Below are 21275 nucleotides of genomic sequence, written 5' to 3'. Positions count from 1 at the left end.
CCAATTCAAAATCAATTGTCCAATTCAAAACTAATTGTCCAATTCAAAATCAACTGTCCAGCTCAAAATCAACTGTCCAATTCAAAATCAACTGCCCAGCTTAAAATTGACTGTCCAATTCAAAATCGACCGTCCAACTCAAAATCAACTGTCCAATTCAAAATCAATTATCCAATTCAAAATCAACTGTCCGATTCACCCCAAATCTGGCTCTCCCACAAATCAGATACTCATTGCTCTGTCAAGCTCTGTCTGTAGGGGGACTGTGCCTCCCAAGGTCTTCAGTGTACATACAGTCTTTGTACAGCATAAAAGTTTGCCTTTGGCTTTTCCTTTGATTTTCAAATCTTCATAATTTTGTTTCATGTTGCAATTCTATGTTTGCTCAGTACAAACTTAACAATCTCACACAGGACTGGTAAACCATACATAGGTTCAGTTTATTTGAAGGTGTGGTGCAAGATTGCTCAGCAGAAAGATTTACTATAAAGATTCAACAGCTATTGTTAACAGAAAAGCATACCTGCAATTCCTTCACACCACATGCCAGCAGCTCTACTGAAAGTTTCTCTGAACAATGTCTGCTGGTCACATGGTTTACATCCTAGCTAGTTACTCATTAGCATATCCTCTCTTAAAGCAATACCGCTACACTGTGCACAAGACGACTGCTGCTATCTCCAATGTAGCACTTGACTGCACTTCAAATTAATTTATAAGGGACTAGACAATCGGAGGCTTCTTTTCTGCTGTTTAAAACGTGATTTTAGTTGGGCAAGGTGTAGTAATTCAGCCAAACGCCAGTTTCCCGTCACCAAACCACCCTTTATTGTGTACAAAAGAGAAGAGCAGCTTCAAGCTGGACACTCCCTGCACCTTGAGACCTACAACACTGGCTAGCTCAGTGATGAAGCTTGTATTGTATGGAGCCCACAGGGAGATCTATCGATGATCTCCCGCAGCCTTTGTGGCGATCATTACACAGGGTTAATACACGGATATTGCATGAATGCTTACTTTGGTGTCTTGGTGGGTTAATCAATAGCAACCCCATGGATCACCTCAGTTCCATGGAATTGCTGGCAGCTGAAGTGTTCAGAACAATGTGTGACTGTGTGTGCGAGAGTCGGCATTCACGGCTCTCAGTGGCAGTCTATTCATAAATTGAAACTCTCGTGAAGAAGTTTTCCCTCAAATTGCGTTTCGATTGCTGCCTCCGTTACCTTATAATCATCTCTCCAGGGCCCACGCCCAGAAGTACTTTCATCCATCCATCCTCCTCATTCCCTTCGTGATTTAAAAAAAAGTAAAGAACATCATGCATCTTCCTCCGATCCAGCTCTGTGACTTTCACCCGCAATTGCCAGAGCCAATCAAACGAAAATTCATGGATACTACATTGAATCTGTTTTAACGCGTTCCAAGAACATGGGATCTTATCAATATTAATGGCTGGTTTTCAAGTTAATCATAATACTTGTTTTAATAACATATCCTGTGCCTTACAATAGGAACTGTCAAAACTACACACGCGGTCGAATTGGTTTATTCATCGCTGCATTTCGTTTGAGAAATAGGCGCTGCTACTTCATCCTCGGGAAGAACTTCATGCGGTGAACCACATCTTATTAATGTTTAAACAGCTTCACACTGTTAGTCCTTACTATTCTATTTGTCATTGTTTGATAAGCTACGCTATTCACAGCAGATCCTTAACAGAACCTAAGGGATGGATTTTAAATTCTTGATTTGGGCATGGAGGGGGAAACCTGCAAGTCCATGATTATCGGTGGATTTTCAACCCAGTCACTGCATTATGTCACAGGGTTAATGTAATGCGTCCTTAGAGGTGGAAGCCCCTTCACCAAAATTCCTTTATTTACAAGATCCAACAACACTCAACAGAGTGCTCTCAGTGTGCCAGAGGAACTGACACTCTTGTTTAAATACAGGGCCTGGGGCTCCCTGATTGGACCATCAATCTGGCCCTTAATCAGGGAGTTCATATTCAAGCAGGCCAACCTCAATTATCTTTTTTTTCATTCATGGGACATGGGTGTCGCTGACTGGCCAGTATTTATTGCCCATCCCTAGTTGCCCTTGAGAAGGTGGTGGTGAGCTGCCTTCTTGAATCGCTGCAATCCATGTTCTGTGGGTTGACCCACAATGCCGTTAGGGAGGGAATTCCAGGATTTTGACTCAGCGACTGCGAAGGAACAGCGATATATTTCCGAGTCAGGATGGTGAGTGGCTTGGAGGGGAACTTGCAGGTGGTGGTGTTCCTATTTATCTGCTGCCCTTGTCTTTCTGGATGGAAGTGGTCGTGGGTTTGGAAGGTGCTGTCTAAGGATCTTTGATGAATTGCTGCAGTGCGTCTTGTAGATAGTACACACTGCTGCTACTGAGTGTCAGTAGTGGAGGGATTGAATGTTTGTAGATGTGGTGCCAATCAAGTGGGTTGCTTTGTCCTGGATGGTGTCAAGGTTCTTGAGTGTTGTTGGAGCTGCACCCACCCAGGCAAGTGGGGAGTATTCCATCACACTCCTGACTTGTGCCTTGTAGATGGTGGACAGTCTTTGGGGAGTCAGGAGGTGAGTTGCTCACCGCAGTATTCCTAGCCTCTGACCTGCTCTTGAAGCTACTGTGTTTATGTGATGAGTCCAGTTGAGTTTCTGGTCAATGGTAACCCCAAGGATGTTGACAGTGGGGGATTCCGTGATGGGAACACCATTGATTGTTAAGGGGCGGTGGTTAGAGTGTCTCTTATTGGTGATGATCATTGCCTGGCATTTGTGTGGCGCAAATGTTATTTGCCACTTGTCAGCCCAAGCCTGGGTATTGTCCAGATCTTGTTGCCTGATTAAAATCATTACAGTTATGTGCTACTATTTTTTGAAAATATGGGGCGAGATTCTCTGGCCTACCAGCCGTGTGTTTCCCACCAACAGGAGGTGGTGTGTTGTTTGCTAGCGGTGGGATTCTCTGGTCCTGCCGCTGTCAATGGGAATTCCCAGTGATGTCACCCCCAAACTGGCAGGAAACCTGTAGGCGGCGAGCACTGCCAGCGGGACCGCAGAATCCTGCCGGCATGAATGGCCGGAGAATTTTCAACTGTCTATAAATTCTGCCATTTGAACTGAGGCAGAACAAACTGCTTAAAAAATGTACGGTCATGCTGCAAGGAAAAGGCGAGAAACAAAGAAATTGCTCTCAGGGCAGTGTGAAGAGAGGGGCATTTCCTGTAATCCAGACACCTATCCAAACTCGTAACTGTCTGAGAAAGTAATTAAGAATGCAAAATACTGGATGTTGAAACAGTGGCTGCCACAGACAGACCCACCCTAAACTTCTTGGGAAAACACAATGCCTTCCTTATGTGTGTTTTTAGTGGGTATCTCTTGTCTCTGAGCAGCCAACTGTAACTCTATCAACCGGTAGATTTCCGGAGTGGAAAAACATCATAACAGCTGCTGATAAACATTTTTTTCTATTTGCATTCCAACTGTATATCGATGGAGTGAAGGCGCTCACTCTTGATGAATATCATGTATCTGTAGTTTGATTTGATTTGATTTGATTTATCATTGTCACATTTATTGGGACACACAGAAGGGTATTGTTTCTTGTGAGCTATACAGTCAACACATACCGTTCATAGAGTACATGGCAGAGAAGGAAAGGAGAGGCTGCAGAATGTAGTGTTGCAGTTGTAGGTAGGGTTAGAGAAAGATTAACTTAATATAAGGTGGGTCCATTCAAAAGTCTGATGGCAGCAGGGAAGAAGCTGCTCTTGAATCAGTTGGTATGTGACCTCAGACTTTTGTATCTTTTTCCTGATGGAAGAAAGTGGAAGAGAGAATGTTTGCAGTGCGTGGGGTCCTTAATTATGCTGGCTGCTTTTCTGAGGCAGCGGGAAGTGCCAATGGATGGGAGGCTGGTTTGAGTGATGGATTGGGCTACATTCACAACCCTTTGTAGCTTCTTGCGGTCTTGGGCAGAGCAGAAGCCATACCGAGCTGTGATACAACCAGAAAGAATGCTTTCTATGGTGCATCTGTAAAAGTTGGTGAGAGTCATAGCTGACATGCCAAATTTCCCCAGTCAGAACTGCCAAATGAGCGCCAGCTCATTCTGGCTGGCATCATCAGTGGAAACATTGGCATAATTGCTCGTCCAGCAAACAAGTTATCGGTCACTTGCCCTATTCATTTATGGACTGTGGAATGGAATGTTCAGCAGAGACCTGGAAGAAGTTGAGGGCAGTGGCGACTTTGGCAGTTAAAGTGTAGATGCCCTATCCACTTGGCAGCAGGTCTTGTTCCAGCAGACTGCAACTGTCCTCCACTGGACTTCTCTACTCAACCCACTCTCCATCGAATGGCAGGTGTCTGTAGAGCAGGCAAGTGGTGCTCTTGGTGGTGCTTTTCTGCTACTTGAGACATTGCTGGTTATCCTAGTCCTCCTCTGAGGACCGAGTAAAAGAGCACGCACTGAGCAGATAGACCTCAGGTCCAAAGCAGAGGTCAGACATCCAAACATCCAACATTATCAGAATAACCGCCAAAGTGATGAAATGAACAACTAATGTTGTGAAAGTTAGCACGTGCACTGTGAGTAACACCTTTCCGACAAGCAGGTTCAGCACCTAATGAATTATTTCCCTGTTTCACCTCCAGTGTTTTCAATTGCCACTTTGTTCTTACCTTACTTTTGCTGGAAGCCTAGAAAACCCATTGACCCAAATTAAATTGCAAAATTCATGTTAAAAGGGCTGAGTGATTAAATTTGGAATTGATAACTTCCCTCTTCCGAGGGCATTGCTCACTCATGAGAAGAGTCACATTCAGCTCAAAATGTTAACTCTTTTTCTCTCTCCCCAGATGCTGCCAGACCTGCCGAGTATTTCCAGCACTTTCTGTTTTATCTCAGATCTCCAGTGCCTGCAGTATTTTGCTTTGAGTTTGGTGAGATGCAGAGGTCAGCGGGCTGGAGCCGGCCTCCTGTCAATTTCTCCACTTTGAACATCTCCAGCACCTGCTCCCTGGCCTATGTGCTCCGACAAGTTCAAAACCTGCGAATGACATCTTCCTGCCTGATTGAAAACAAAATTCTTTCTGATGGCTTATTTTCTCCTGCATCCTGTGTTCAGGGTTCCTCGGCTGAATAGGGTGAACTTTATCCATTGTTGATATTGAGTAAACTCCTACATGAAAGCAATCATGTGGGAGAGAGATACAAATGGGTCCAGAGGAACAAGTTTTTCACACAGTGGTGAGTCTCTGGAACAAGCTGCTAGAAGTCGTAGTAGAGATGGGTACAATTTTGTCTTTTAAAAAGCATTCAGACAGTAACATGGGTAAGATGAGTATAGAGGGGATATGGGCCAAATGTGGGCTTAGTGGTTAAAAAAAGGGTGGCATGGAAAAGTTGGGCCGAATGGCCTGTTTCCATGCTGTAAACCTCTATGACTCTATGATTAACCCTGTTTCACTCATTGCACTGGAGTATGCACACTTAAAAATCAATCAATTATTGATCAGTGCAGGTTGTCCAGCCCACGTTACAATCTGCCTGGTTTGCTGTCCATTTTGTAGTCTCACCTCTCGCACATTTCTTTTCTGTCTCCCACCTTAAATTATAATTCGGAAGAAGCAGTCTTTGTAAATGTACTTCTCCGCTGCAGGGGTGATGAATGGTTTCGCCCAGAAACAAAGGGCCCTATTTTACCATTTTGATTCTAAGTGCTGGGCGGACTTGAAACTGGGAATGTTTCAGATCCGACTTTTAGACCCGTTCTCAGGTGCCCCCATTCGCACTCTGCCTGAAAAAGTATCAGCAATTCCGAATCACACTGCACAAACCTGTGGGCGGGGCTTAACCCACCCAAAACCCGATCAGTGCCTCCAACTGCACATGCACAACGATAGAATGCAGCTCCCCTGCCACATCCCTCCCGGGCCGGATAATGCCTCCCTCTGGCCCTCACAGACATTGCGCCATCCCCCAAAATTACTGACCCCTTAATCTCCCCACCCCTCCCGCCACCCTAACCGATCATGGGTCCGTCCCCCCTTCCCCCCCACCAATCTCAGGCAGAGTGGCAGCAGTTCCCCCTTGACCCCCCCCCCCTTCCTTCCCCCCACCGATCTCAGCAGAGTGGCAACGGACCCCCATTCGCCCCAACCCCACCAATCTCAGGCAGAGTGGCAGCAGACACCCCTACACCCCCTGCTGATCTCAAGCAGGGAGCTGTCGGACGCTCCTACCTCCTCACTAGCTGGAGTGCCCGAATCGGACTTTTTTGGAGCATGTCTGTTTCGAGCCTATTCCGGATTGGCAAACGCAGTGGTAAATGGGGAATTACCGGTGAAGTTGGGCGTGCAGGCCATTGAGTCATTTTAAATGCATTCAAATACATTTAAATGGCTGTCGTGCCTGAAACGGGCGCGGTCCCAATCACGGCTATTTTCGGGCTTTGGTAAAGGGGGAACCGGCGCGGAGGCGGGCGCGGATCGCATTACTCACCTCATGCCCGACTTTAGCAAGTTTTAGCGCCCGGAAACGGGCACAACTCGATGGTAAAATTGGGCCCAAAGTCTCGCTGACTGGGGGGGGCGGTGAGGTTCCTGAATACACTGGCAAAGTGGAGAATTGTTTTTGATATAAAAATTTGTTATTTCCAGCAGGCATTGATACAACCAAAAGTAAATTGAGAAATAAGACACTATCACAAGAATATATGTTTGCTACATTTGAGCTTGGAATTAAATGAAAATATCTAAATGTTCAAGATCAGAATTAAATTTACACTTGCATTGGTACCTGAACTGCGTGTGCTTTTTTTTGCCTGGATTTAGTGACTGGCCACTCCTTGTGAGTGTAGGTTAATTCTGCACCAAATGTGATGTCTCGATAAACAGCAACTTGGATATTTTCTGAATCGATGCACTGCAAGTTTTTGGACTGACAGTCAGTTTGGGGCAGGTCAGTAGTAGGGGTGTAATCTGGACAAGAACTCCTCTAGTTTGGCATGCTGGCACAGTGGTTAGCACTACTGCTGCACAGCGCCAGGGATCCGGATTCAATTCCCAGCTTGGGTCACTGGCTGTGCAGAGTTTGCTCGTTCTCCCCGTGTCTGCGTAGGTTTCCTCCGGGTGCTCTGGTTTCCTCCCACAGTCCAAAAGACACACTGGTTAGATGCAGTGGCCATGCTAAATTCTCCCTTAGTGTACCTGAACAGCGCTGGAGTGTGGCAACTAGGGGATTTTCACAGTAACTTCATTGCAGTGTTAACGTAAGCCTACTTGTGACACGAACAAACTTTAAATTTGTGATATAATAGGCTCAAAATTGGCATTTCTTGGGCACAGGAGTCACGATTCACAACCTGCCTTTGGCCATTGAGGTGGAGGTAGGCAACACACAAATTTGGTGCTCTACCTTAACCGAGCTGATTGTAGCACTGGGCACAGCATCTCCCACCTTGCCGGCTGCCTCTGAGACCAGCAGGGAGCTGGGCAGCATTGTGCCAATAACTGGCTGTGGTCCAGCCAGTCTTCTGTTCTTAAAGGCAGGTTGTCCTCCTTTAAGTAAAGCGACAGTGAGATATCGGATGTTGCTGCAATTGTAAGCAAGGAAAATGGAACACCAGCTCAGGGAGAAAGAAAGGCTGACATTGATATAGAACCTTTCACCATTGTCTGATGTCCCAAAACACTTTACAGCAAATGAGGTACTTTCAAAATGCAGTCACTGTTGCAATGTCGGAGACATGGCAGTCAATTTGCACACAGCAAACTCCCACAATCTATATTCTTTTGTAATGTTGATTGAGGGATACATATTGGTCAGGACACCTGGAATAATTCCCCTTCTCTTCTTCAAAGTAATGTCATGGGATCTTTTATGTCCACCTGAGAGAGCAAATGAGACCTTGGTTTAATATGCAGCACAGTGGCACAGTGGTTAGCACTGCTGCCTCACAGCGCCAGGGACCCGGCTTCAATTCCGGCTTTGGGTGACTGTGCGGAGTCTGCACGTTTTCCCCGTGTCTGCATGGGTTTCCTCTGGGTGCTCCGGTTTCCTCCCACAGTCTAAAGATGTATGCATTAAGTTGATTGGCCATTAGTGTCAGGGGGATTAGCAGGGTAAAAATGTGGGGTTACGGGGATAGGACATGGGTGGGATTGTTGTCGGTCTAGGCTTGATGGGCCAAATGGCCTCTTTCTGCACTGTAGGGATTCTATGATTCTATGAATGTCTCATTTGAAAGACAGCACCTCCAGCAGTGCAGCACACCCTCAGTACTGCACTGCAATGTGAGCTGAGACTTTTGTGCTCAAGACTCTATTGCTGGAATCCACAACCTCCTCACTCAGAGAGTGCTACCCACTGAGCCATGACTGACACCATCGGAGGAGGAGGGTTCCAGGCTCACAGATATTGTGCTGGAAGCTTTAGTGATGGAGGCAGACAGGAGGATGGTTCTGCAGGGGCAGGTGGAGTGGTACAGGAGGCCTTCAAGGTTCACCACATCCACATCCTCACCTTCACCCTCACTTTAGCTGCCAATCCCGCAGCCTCACGCACTGCGCTCCCTGCCTCCAGCTATTTTGTTGTGACAGGTGCATTAACCAAACGCAGTGCAGCGCCATCACTGACTCTTGTCCCTCTGTCTTGCAGAACAAGATGGCAAAGAGAAGAATGGGGCAGGTCTGTTGGGAGGGGGGGTGGGTGGGTAGGAGCCCGGGGAGGGCGGGGTGGAGGCAGTCTGAACCTGATGGGACCCCCATCCATGCTGGGGAAATGGAGCTTAACATTCTGGCTTCTGTAAAGCCAGCTGACTAACCTTGAACCAAAACAATGAGAATCCACATTCTCCGTTACAATAAATTAATTTCACTGAATAAGTGAACTCCTCCACTCACCCAAACATTGGGACGGAATCTGTTGGTATTTTGCCAATGGCAGTGAAAGTAAAAATGAAGTTTGATTTATAACCGTTCAGATTTTTATATGGTAATTTGGCCAAGTAAACTTGGTACAGGATTGAATCTATGCCATTGGCTTTGAAATCTGCAGATTCAAACACATTCCAATTTTAAAATGACCTGCTCATCAAAAATGTATGCCCAATTATACATCACCGACTTTCCACTCCAAACCCTCACCTGGGTTTTGCTTCACTTTGGTCTCAAGCTTGTGCACATTTTACCTTTATGTTTAGCAACAGCATCTAACAACTGCAGGCCACATCTCACTCAATCAACCTACATAATTGTCCCAATAATACACCTCAAGCTCATCCTCAAGAGAGTTGCATCCCAGTGCCGGTCTCTACATCCTGTGTTGGCGGTCCTGATGCTTTCTAAATTAATCCTAGTTCGATTTAGGAAAGATCAGCTGTGAGATCAATTCCATTGAGAATAGAACTAAAACTATCCACAAGATTTTCTCTTGACTTTCTTTGCAGCTGGGAGACAGGCAATCCAATACTCAGTCACTTGGAGATAGATGCTAATCCAGAACACACAGGACTCCAGTTGCCTCACTTTACCATAACCACGACAGCTGGCTTCATGTCTTGGCCCCGTGCTGGACCACATGATCCATCCTTACCAGTCCAACACAGTCCCAGGCTGGAGCATCCATGATAGCATTCCATCTAGTCTGGGACCTGATCCATTATTCCAAGAGGGCTGGTCTGCTGACCGCTTTCCTGTCTCTTGTCCAGGAGAAAGTGTTCAACAGGGTGGATCATGAATATTTGTCCGGGATTCTGCGAGCTTTCGGGTTTGGAAAACATTTTGTCACCTGGATCGACTTCTGTACTCCTTCGCAGAGTGTCTCATTAAGGGTACAGGTCCCTGACAGGACCCCTTCGGTTTAAGAGAGCAGTGAGTCAAGGCTGCCCCGCGTCTGGCCAGTAATATTCTATCTGCTATTCTATCTGTGGAAGCTTTCCTGTGCTTCTTGCAGAGATGGTTATCAGGATTGGTTCTGTGTAGGAGGGGTTCAAAGTGGTCAGAGAACAAAGAAAGGTACAGCACAGGAACAGGCCCTCCAAGCTTGTGCTGAACACGATACCCTAACTAAAGTTAAAAAAAATCTTCTGCCCTTACGCGGTCCATATGCCTCTATTCCCTCCCTATTCATGTACAGATCCAGATGCCTTCTAAATATTGCTAATGTGCCTGCTTCCACCATCTCCTCTGGCAGCGCATTCCAGGCACCCTGTCTGCATGAAAAACTTCCCCCGCACATCTCCCTTAAACTTTCCCCCTCTCAGCTTGAACCTGTGCCCCCTTGAATTGACACTTCCACCCTGGGAAAAAGCCTCTGACTATCTATGTCCGCCATAATTTTGTAGACCTCAATCAGGTCTCCCCTCAGCCGCCATCTTTCCAGTGACAACAATCCTACTTTATTCAACCTCTCCTCATAGTCAACACCCTCGAGACCAGGCAACATCCAGGTGAACCTTCTTTGCACTCTCTCCAAATCTTCCACATCCTTCTGGTAGTGTGGCAACCAGAACTGCACACAGTACTCCAAATGTGGCCTAACCAAGGTTTTATATAGCCGCAACATGATTTCCCAACTCTTGTACTCAATGTCCTGGCTGATGAAAGCAAGCATGCCATAGGCCTTCTTAATCACCTTGGCCACCTGTGTTGCCACTTTTGGGGAACTGTGGGCCTGAACGCCCAGATCCCTCTGTATGTTAATGTTCGTAAGGATTCTGCCATTTACAGTATCATTCACACCTAAATTTGATCCTCCAAAATACTTCACCTCGCATTTGTCCAGATTAAATTCCATCTGCCATTTCTGTGCCCAAGTCTCCAATCTATCTATATCCTGTTGTATCCTCTGATAATCCCAGCACGATCAGCAACTCCACTAATCTTCGTGTCATTTGCAAACTTACGAACCAGACCCCCCACATTTTCATCCAGATCATTTATATATACTACAAACAACCAAGATCCCAGCACTGATCCCTGTGGAACACCACCAGCTACAGATCTCCATTTTGAAAAACACCCTTCCACCGCTACTCTCTGTCTTCTATAACCAAGCCAGTTCTGTATCCATCTCGCCAGCCCACCCCGACCCCATGTGATTTCAGTTTTTGGTAACCCTGTTCAGACAGAAATTCACATCGATCCCAAGCCCCGAACCCTGCCTTAGGTGCCTATGCCCCACTATCTGAGTCACCTCACGGAAATGCCCCTGTGCCTTTTAGCATGCGGAGGGGTTTCCTGTATGGGCTGCTGCTGCACATCTTTCACTTCCTTACCTTCGCCCACTGTCTGGACACACCCTGGCATGCCTTGTTGCTGTCCGGTGATGGAGGTCCCCAATGGAGGGCTCTCTAAGCAAGAGTCCTTCCCCTTACCATTGGGGACCTGTGGTGGAAAGTATTTCAAACAACAGTTCCATAAAACCATTGGTTCACAGATTCCCAAGATGCATGTGTCTTTTGCGGCCTTGTGGAGTTTGTGGACTGCGCATGTGTAAGTTGTCCGAAGCAGCATCCTCTTTTTAGTTTTCTAAACAATCTGTTACTTGCATTTTTGTGCATGTCAGCCCCATGCTCCTGACCTTCTGGCACCCGGGGCAGAGAGTGGCAGGCAGGGTGTGGATCTCTTCATGGGCCTGGCCAAGCTGGCCATTAATAGGTCCAGGCAGCGAGCAGGTCGTCCATCCCAACTGGTTGCCCCTCTTCCATGGCTATGTCCGCTCGGAGCACAGAGGTCTACTGGTGGGATCGAGGCCTTCCATGTCCGGCGGGCACTGTGGGGACTGGCATTGACCTTTGGATCACATTTTGTTTTGACGTTTTACCTTTCCTTTGAGAATCTGTTTACTTTGATGCAGTATCCATTTAAGGGGCTACCTTTGAACGTATCCCTTCGTTTGTTGATTTAATTTATTTGGTTATCCAAAAGAAGCGCAGTCCAGTTGCCTTCCAGCTAAGATCACTGTTTAGATGTGCCTAGTCTTAATAAATGAACCTGCAACATATTTACCCAATCCCTTATGACCAATTTGTGCTTTGTGTCTTACACAACAAACTGTTCAAGGAGTTAGATCATTATAATAACATGACAATACTGCTCAGTTGAATAAATTGTGGACAGCAGCACAATATACATAGAACATAGAACATAGAACATTACAGCACAGAACAGGCCCTTCGGCCCACGATGTTGTGCCGAGCTTCATCTGAAACCAAGATCAAGCTATCCCACTCCCGACCATCCTGGTGTGCTCCATGTGCCTATCCAATAACCGCTTAAATGATCCTAAAGTGTCTGACTCCACTATCACTGCAGGCAGTCCATTCCACACCCCAACCACTCTCTGCGTGAAGAACCTACCTCTGATATCCTTCCTATATCTCCCACCATGAACCCTATAGTTATGCCCCCTTGTAATAGCTCCATCCACCCGAGGAAATAGTCTTTGAACGTTCACTCGATCTATCCCCTTCATCATTTTATAAACCTCTATTAAGTCTCCCCTCAATCTCCTCCGCTCCAGAGAGAACAGCCCCAGCTCCCTCAACCTTTCCTCATAAGACCGACACTCCAAACCAGGCAGCATCCTGGTAAATCTCCTCTGCACTCTTTCCAGCGCTTCCACATCCTTCTTATAGTGAGGTGACCAGAACTGCACGCAATATTCCAAATGCGGTCTCACCAAGGTCCTGTACAGTTGCAGCATAACCCCACGGCTCTTAAACTCCAACCCCCTGTTAATAAAAGCTAACACACTATATGCCTTCTTCACAGCTCTATCCACTTGAGTGGCAACCTTTAGAGATCTGTGGATATGGACCCCAAGATCTCTCTGTTCCTCCACAGTCTTCAGAACCCTACCTTTGACCCTGTAATCCACATTTAAATTAGTCCTACCAAAATGAATCACCTCACATTTATCAGGGTTAAACTCCATTTGCCATTTTTCAGCCCAGCTTTGCATCCTATCTATGTCTCTTTGCAGCCTACATTAAATATATTAAAATCTAGAGTCTCACCTCACATCCCCACAACAAACCTTCGGCTTTTATACAGTCCATATGGTTTAGGCTGCATTTATTTTTTGTATCATTGCAATATTACGTTCAGGAATATTTATCTTAGAATGACGCAAAATGGCTCACTTGTATCAATTTTGCAAGTGAGTTAATTGCTAAATCAAACCAGGTCAAACGTAAATATGAGAACAGCAAGGGACATTGGCTGGGACTTTCCACCCCCGCCTGCCACGGGAATCATTGTGGGGTGGGGGTGGAAACGGAAGGTTTGATGGAACCAGGTCAAAGTCCAACAAGTTTATTTGGAATCACCCGGTGAAGGGGCAGCGCTCCAAAAGCTCGCAATTCCACGTAAAGCTGTTGGACTTTAACCTGGTGTCGTGAGACTTCTTACAGTGCCCACCCCAGTCCAACGCCGGCATCTCCACATCATAGCATTTTTGGACATGGTGACGTCATATTATATAAATGGGCTAACTCTTATCAACAATTGGCAGAGCAAACCGGCATGTTTTTCTTCAGATTTTATGACACTCTGTCAAAAGAAATCATGCCGTCATGTGTGTGGGGGCGGGGGGGGGGGGGGGGGAGTGGGGGGGGCGGGAAGGGGGGGTGGGGGGAGGGGGGGGCATGGGGGAGGGGCAGAGCATCATCATGCCAGCAAAACCTGGTTGCACAGAAATCGGGGTGTCATCTGTAAAATGTGCCCCGATGATTTACCTGAGTAAACCTCCCCCCTAGCCCACTATACACGTCTCAGGGGCTCCCCTCTTCTGATCAGAGTTGGCCCCTTCTCGCCCCAGCTCCCCCGCTACCTGCACACCGATCATCAGCCCCTTCTCCCTTCCCTGCAGTCTGAGCTGCCACCCACCTTTATGGCTTGTAAACTGCGCTGACTCACGTTGGTGCGCTGTCAATATATGGTGGGGGTCAAGATCTGGCGAGGGGGGCAGGTAAATATCATTTAAATACATTCAGCTCAGTGGAAAGCAAGTTCACTCTCATTATGGCCGTGTACCTGGTGACATCGCCAACGAGGGTCAGGAAAGGTCCAAAATCATGTTCTTGCCAGTGAGAACTTCGACCTCCGGATCATGAGCCCCAGTGGCATTGGAATGGACGGTGAACGCAGGCTCAAGATCACCCCCTATGGGTGGGAACTTACATTCCGGCAGTGCGCAGAATGGGAAAATTGACAATAAAAGCCTCGCATTCATCAACACAATCATGGCTTACATTCTGTCTCAACTCCGCTGCTCACTCCCCAACGCGCTTGATTTCGGGAGAGATCAAATATCCAGCGATTCCAACCCTACAGATGTGATTTCACTTCTCTGGCTACAGCACTTTTGGGTACAGTAACAAGTCTCACAACAACAGGTTAAAGACCAACAGGTTTATTTGCAATCACCTGATGAAGGAGCGAGACTCCAAAAGCTCGTGATTCCAAATAAACCTGTTGGATTTTAACCTGGTGTTGTGGGACTTCTTACAGTGCCCACCCCAGTCCAACGCCGGTATCTCCACATCATAGCATTTTTGGACACGGTGAGGTCATATTATATAAATTGCGTTATATAAATGCAAATCTTTTCAGTGTTTTTATCCCATCATTAGGGACATGCAAATAACAGGCAAAGTCATCACTCACTCCCCCAATACCAGCTGATAGATTTTAGCACAATAGGGATGAATGAGGTTACCCTTGGATTTTGAATACTGACTTCCAGATTACTGGCTGAATTTGGATAAAGTCCCATCATTCTCATACATTCAGTGCACAGCCTTTTAAAAAAAAAATCAGTTGTTCCACACCCTTCATTGTATAATAAGTAAGTGGCACATAATCAGTGGTAGAGACCTCATGCTGAGTGAGATACAGTCTGCGTGAGTATATTTGGGAATTTGGATCAAAGTGGGAGTTTGTTGGAGAAGTGCTCCAAAAGCTCCAAAACTGGCAACCTAAGTACAAGCAAGTGAGCCTGTGCTTTGCCAACTAATTGTAAAGAGGGGTTTTAAGTCTATAAGAGGAATATTGCTTGAATTGGAACTCATAAGGATAGGTGAGCAGTTAAGAATTGTATTTTAAGAACTGTATTTTATCATGTTTATTCAATTTTATCATTTATTATTCAATTGTTGAATGTTAAGCTAATTCATTTGTTATAGTTAAACTGTGCTGTTAAATAAAATTTGTTTTGATAAAAGCTCTCTAGTTTGTCAGTAGAATCACGGCTGGAGTGAAACACCCTATCCTCACACTAATACCAAAAGAGCAAATTGTTGGGGTTTTGTCTGACTTTATAAAATACCTTTGGGCTTCTGATCTGGTATCCTAACACTTGCTACTATAGAAGAGGCTGGTTATTTGCTGAGTATTTCAGCTGCTCTGAGGCAGCAGTGGGATAAAAAGATAATCATGACTGGTGAGTTGATTGGCTGGTAAGTGCTCAGTGTAAGTGGCAGTGTGTGAAAGACCAGCATCTGGAATAAGGGAATGTTAGGGCCCAATTTAACAAGATGATACAAGTAATCCAAAATAGAATAGAGTCAACATGAGAGAAATAAAGTTAAGACATTGACTTGGAAATATATTGCGTTCCTTCGCAGTCACTGGGGTCAAAATCCTGGAATTCCCTCCCTAACGGCATTGTGGATCAACCCACAGAACATGGACTGCAGCGATTCAAGAAGGCAGCTCAACACCACCTTCTCAAGTGCAACTATGGATGGGCAATGTGGCCAGCCAGTGACGCCCATGTCCCATGAATGAATAAAAAAAAGACATGGCAGGGAAGCTCAGTCAAGTGGAATGTACGTCCTGTATTATGTGTGAAGTCATGGATGTTACTGATATCCGAGACAACCATCGGTGCAGGAAGTGATGCCCAGATGCAGAATCCTGAACTTCGGGTTTTAGAGTTTGAGCGGTGGCTGGAGTCACTGTGGCACATTCACGAGGCTCTGAGCCACATGGGGAGCACATTCAAAGAGGTGGTTGCGCCACAGCTTGAAGACCTGGAAGCAGAGAGGGAATGGGTGACCACCAGGCAGTCCAAGAGAACTAGGCAGGTCGCGAAGGAATCTCCTGGGGCTCCACTCAGAAATCAGTTTTCCATTTTGGAAGCTGGTGAGGGTGCAGCTTCCTCAGGTGAGTGGCGTCAGGGTCAAGTTTGTAGCACCACAGGAGGAGAGGGAGATGAAGGGAAGAGCAAAAGTGATAGGGCAATAGACTGGCAGCCAACATAAAGGGGTAGCCCAAAGTCTTTTCTAGGTGTATAATTAGTAAAAGCATGGTAAAAGGAGGATGAGGGCCAACTGGGGATTAGAAAGGAAATTTACACATTGAAACAGGAAGCATGGTTGAGGTTTAAAGGAATACTTTACATCCGCCTTTACCAAGAAGGTAGATGCTACCCAGGGCAAGGTGGCAGACTAGGAAACTCTAGAAGGGTTCAAATTTGATAAGGAGGAGATGTTGGATAGATTTTAAGTACTGAACATTGACAAGGCACCAGGATATTGAAGAAAAGTTTATTTATTAGTGTCTCAAGTAGGCTTACATTAACACTGCAATGAAGTTACTGTGAAAATCCTCTGGTCACCACATTCCAGCACCTGTTCGGGTACACTGAGGGAGAATTTAGCATGGCCAATGCACCTAACCAGCACATCTTTTGGACTGTGGGAGGAAACCGGAACACCCGGAGGAAACCCATGCTGACACGGGGAAAACGTGAAGAATCTGCACAGACAGTGAGCCAAGCTTGAAATCAAACCCTGGTCCCTTGTGCTGTTACGCAACAGTGCTGACCACTGTGCCACCGTGCCACCCAGTGAGAGTGGAGATTGTAGGGGTACTGGCCATAATCTTCCAATCTTCTCCAGACTCAGGGGAGGTACCAGAGGTCTGGAGAACTGCAAATGTTATGTCCTTGTTCAAAAAAATTTGTAAGGACAACGCCAGCAATTACCAGCCAGCAAGTTTAACGTCCGGTGGGCAAGCTTCAGGAAACAGCTGTTTGGGATAGAACCAGTAGTCACATGGAAAAATATGGGTTGATTAGGAAGAGCCAGCATGGATTTCTAAAGGGGAAATCATGTTGAACTAACTTGCTGGAGTTTTTAAGGATGTAACAGAAAGGGTTGATGAGGGGAATGCTGTTGATGTGGGGTACATGGACTTACAGAAGGCATTCGATTTCAGTGCCACACAATAGACTTGTGAGATAAGTTACAGCCCATGAATTAGAAGGGACAGTGCCAATACAAATGCAAAATTTGTTGTCTAAAAGGAAGCAAAGAGTAATGGTCAATAGATAGGTTTTTTGGGCTGGAGGAAGGTTTGTAGTTGTGCTCCCCAGGGGTTGGTTTTGGGACCCTTGCTTTTTCCGATATTTATTAATGATTTAGCTCTTGGTGTGCAGGGCACAGTTTCAAAGTTTGTGGATGATACAAAATGTGAAAGTTTTGTAAACAATGAAGAGGACAACGTAGAACATCAAAAGGACACAGACAAGTTGGTGGAGTGGGCAGAGAGGTGGCAGATGAAGTTCAATGTGGAAAAGTGAGGTGATGCAGTTTGGTAAAATTCTTAAAGGGGTGCAGAGCAGAGAGACCTGGGTGTATATGTCCTGGTGGCAGGATAGGTGAAGAGAGCAGTTAATAAAGCATATAGTATTCTGGGTTTTATTAATAGGGGCATAGAGTACAAGAACAAGGAGGTTATGTTGAACTTAGAAAAGACATGAGTTAGACCTCAGCTGGAGCACCTTGTATGGTTCTGGGTGCCACACTATATGAAGGATGTGAACATATTGGAGAGACAGCAGAACAGGTTTACCAGAAAGGTTCCAGGCATGAGAAACTTCAGTTATGAGGATAGATTGGAGAGGTTGTGACCATTCTCCTTGGAGAGAAGAAAGTTAAGAGGAGATTTATTAGAAATGTTCAAAATCATGAGGGGGTTGGACAGAGTAAATAAGCAGAAATGTTTCTGCTTATTAAAAAGTATCGTGAATGAGAAAGCACAGATTTAAAGATGCAAATGTGATGTGAGAGAGAGCTTTTTCACACAGCGAGTGGTTGGGGTCTGGGATGCACTGCCTGGAAGTGTGGTGGAGGCAGGTTCAATCGAGGCATTCAAGAAGGCATTGGATGATTACTTATATAGAAGTAGGAGAATGGAGAAAAGGGAGGGAAATGGTACTAAGTCATGATGCACATTTGGAGAGCCAGTTCAGGCATGAAAATCTGTGATACTCTTTCTGACTCTATAGTTGTTAATGTGCAGTCTGTTCTGATTTTCAACTTAGAGCTATTACTCAGTGATCATTTCTGGGTTGTTCAGTCAGTGATACCAGGCATGCTGAAGTTTTGGAGTCACCATGATCATTGGCAGGTTCAGTAATAGCTGCTTTTGCATGTTGAAAATCACGTGTAGAAATCCAAGTGTTTGAGCTAGTTAAAGCACAAAATGAAACCCACTAAAGGAAGTATAATGATGTCTATTGTCCAGATTTCTTCCAGCAGCATGCAAATGGATTGGCCTGCAGCTGTACTGATAGATAACTGGCTTTCCTTCTCCTGAAATGAATTGTTTCTCTTTGATCCAGCTGCTTCCAGTGGTCTGTCTGCGTTATTAGACAAAAATAAGCCCAGGGTCTGCCTCGAGCTAAAGAGGCAAAGCCAGAATTAGGAGGGGCCTCTGCTGTAACAAAGCCTCACTCATGGTGAGTGAGGTGTTGGGTCCCTGGACCTAGTCTCTTCACCTTGTTTCTGGCTGGATTTTCCACGGAGGCTCCGGTCCCAGAGTGGAATCTTGTAATTTTGGCTGAGAACCTTGTCACAGGATGACTGATGTTTTCTGGGCAGCAATATGTGATTCAGACTGGGCCAGTCGAAAATTGTCCAATTCAGGGCCTTCATCATTTTACATCATTACATGGCAGTGCAGGCATCAGGCTGGTAAATTGATGCCATCTGGTGCTTGATTTGCATTGGGAAACAAGCCAGGGTGAAAAACCAAATGTATGCTGATGTGTGCACAATGCGATGGACGGCCATGTTCTGGAGTTAAAAAAGGAAGTCACATTTCCGTAAGGTTTATGTTGAAACTTTGATTCTGTCCTGATGTATTCAATGAGCCCACAAAGCAGAAAGAAGCTTCTGGAAGAGAGCTGAGGGGCAATGTTCCCACCACATCGAAGCAGGTGAAAAAGCTCATTCTGCATTAAATTCTGTTCCAGCTTTGTGGTGAGAAAAACAAGATGGAAGAATACATTTCCCAAGCTCTTCCCAGTATTTATTTCTTTACCCTTTGTTTTCTGTTTCTCTTAAGAGATGTACAATGATGAATCAGAGGCAATAGAGTGTTGGAAGGCCATACACAGTTCTGGAAGCTTGGGCTGCCATGTGGCAAGTAATATTCACGCCACATAAGTGCCAGGCAATGACCATCTCCAACAAGAGAGAATCTAACCATCGCCTCTTGACATTCGATGGCAATACCATCGCTGACTCCCCACTATCAACATCCTGGGGATTAGCATTGACCAGAAAGTGAACTGGACTAGCCATATAAATACTGTGGCTACTAGAGCAGGTCAAAGGCGAGGAATCCTGCAACGAGTCTCTGGCCTACTGATCCCCAAAGACTGTCCACCATCTACAGGGCACAAGTCAGCAGTGTAATGGAGTATTCTCCACCTGTCTGGGTGAGTGCAGCTCCAATTACACTCAAGAAGCTCAATACCATAAGACCTTAAGACGATAAGGCATAGAAGCAGAATTAGGCCGCTCGGCCCATCGAGTCTTCTCCGCCATTCAATCATGGGGCTGATTTTTTTCTCATCCCCATTCTCCTGCCTTTTCCCCATAATCCCTGATCCCCTTATCAATCAAGAACCTAGCTATCTCTGACCTAAAGACACTCAATGACCTAGCCTCCACAGCCTTCTGCGGCAAAGAGTTCCACAGACTCACCATTCTCTGGCTGAAGAAATTCCTCCTCATCTCTGTTTTAAAGGATCATCGCTTCAGCCTGAGGTTGTGCCCTCTGGTTCTAGTTTTTCCTACTAGTGGAAACATCCTCTCCATATCTACTCTATCCAGGCTCGCAGTATCCTGTAAGTTTCAATAAGATCCCCCCTCATCCTTCTAAACTCCAACGAGTACAGACCCAGAGTCCTCAACCGTTCCTCATACGACAAGCTCTTCATTCCAGTGATCATTCTTGGGACACCATCCAGGACAAAGCAGCCCACTTGTTTGGTACCTCTTCCACAAACATTCAATCCCTCTGATGGCAGCCGTGTGTACCATCTGCAAGATGCACTGCAGAAACTCACCAAGGGTGCTTAGGCAGCACCTTCCAAACCTACATACATTACCATCTAGAAGGACAAGAGCAGCAGACACATGGGAACCCCACCACCTGAATGTTCCACTCCAAGTCACTCACCATCTGGACTTGGAAATAAAGCACTGTTCCTTCACTGTCGCTGGGATAAATTCCTGGAACTCACTCTCTACCAGCACTGTGCATGTATCTACAACACATGGACTGCAGCGGTTCAAGAAGGGAGCTCACCACCACCTTCTGAGTGGCAACTAGGGATGGACAATAAATGTTGGCCTAGCCAGCAATGCCCACATGCTGTAAATCATTTGTTAAAAAAAGTGAATTCAAACATTTTGACATTAGAATGTGCTCAACATTAGAAGCAGAATTTGCCCACATTACCGCCCCTGGAGATGGAAGCATCCAGCCTGTGCTGGTCTGGGTCAGATCTAGTGGAGACATACTTCCCTGTGGGTTTTGTGAGCTGATCTCAGCTTCACTGATTCAGTCAACTCAACATTATGGTGTGTGTGGAAACCAAAGAAGAAATTTCAAAGCCACAAACCTCAGCCTACAGAGAGATCTGGGTGTCCCAGTACATAAGGCACAAAAAATTAATTAGCAGGATGCAGCGAGTGATTCGGAAGGCAATAGGAATGTTGGTGTTTATTGCATGGGGAGTGGAATATAAAAGTAGGGAAGTTTTACTGCAGCTGTGCATCTGGATGAAACCACATCTGGAATACTGTGGACAGTTTTGGTCTCCTTATTTGAGGAAGGATATAGCACCAGGCAATGACCTAGCGGTATTATTGCTAGGTAGGCTATTAATTCAGAAACTCAGCTCAAATTCTGGGGACCTGGGTTCGAATCCCGCCACAGCAGATA

This window comes from Mustelus asterias, chromosome 25 (genome assembly GCF_964213995.1).
Source record: "Mustelus asterias chromosome 25, sMusAst1.hap1.1, whole genome shotgun sequence".
Taxonomy (NCBI): domain Eukaryota; kingdom Metazoa; phylum Chordata; class Chondrichthyes; order Carcharhiniformes; family Triakidae; genus Mustelus; species Mustelus asterias.
This window is presented reverse-complemented; position numbering follows the sequence as displayed.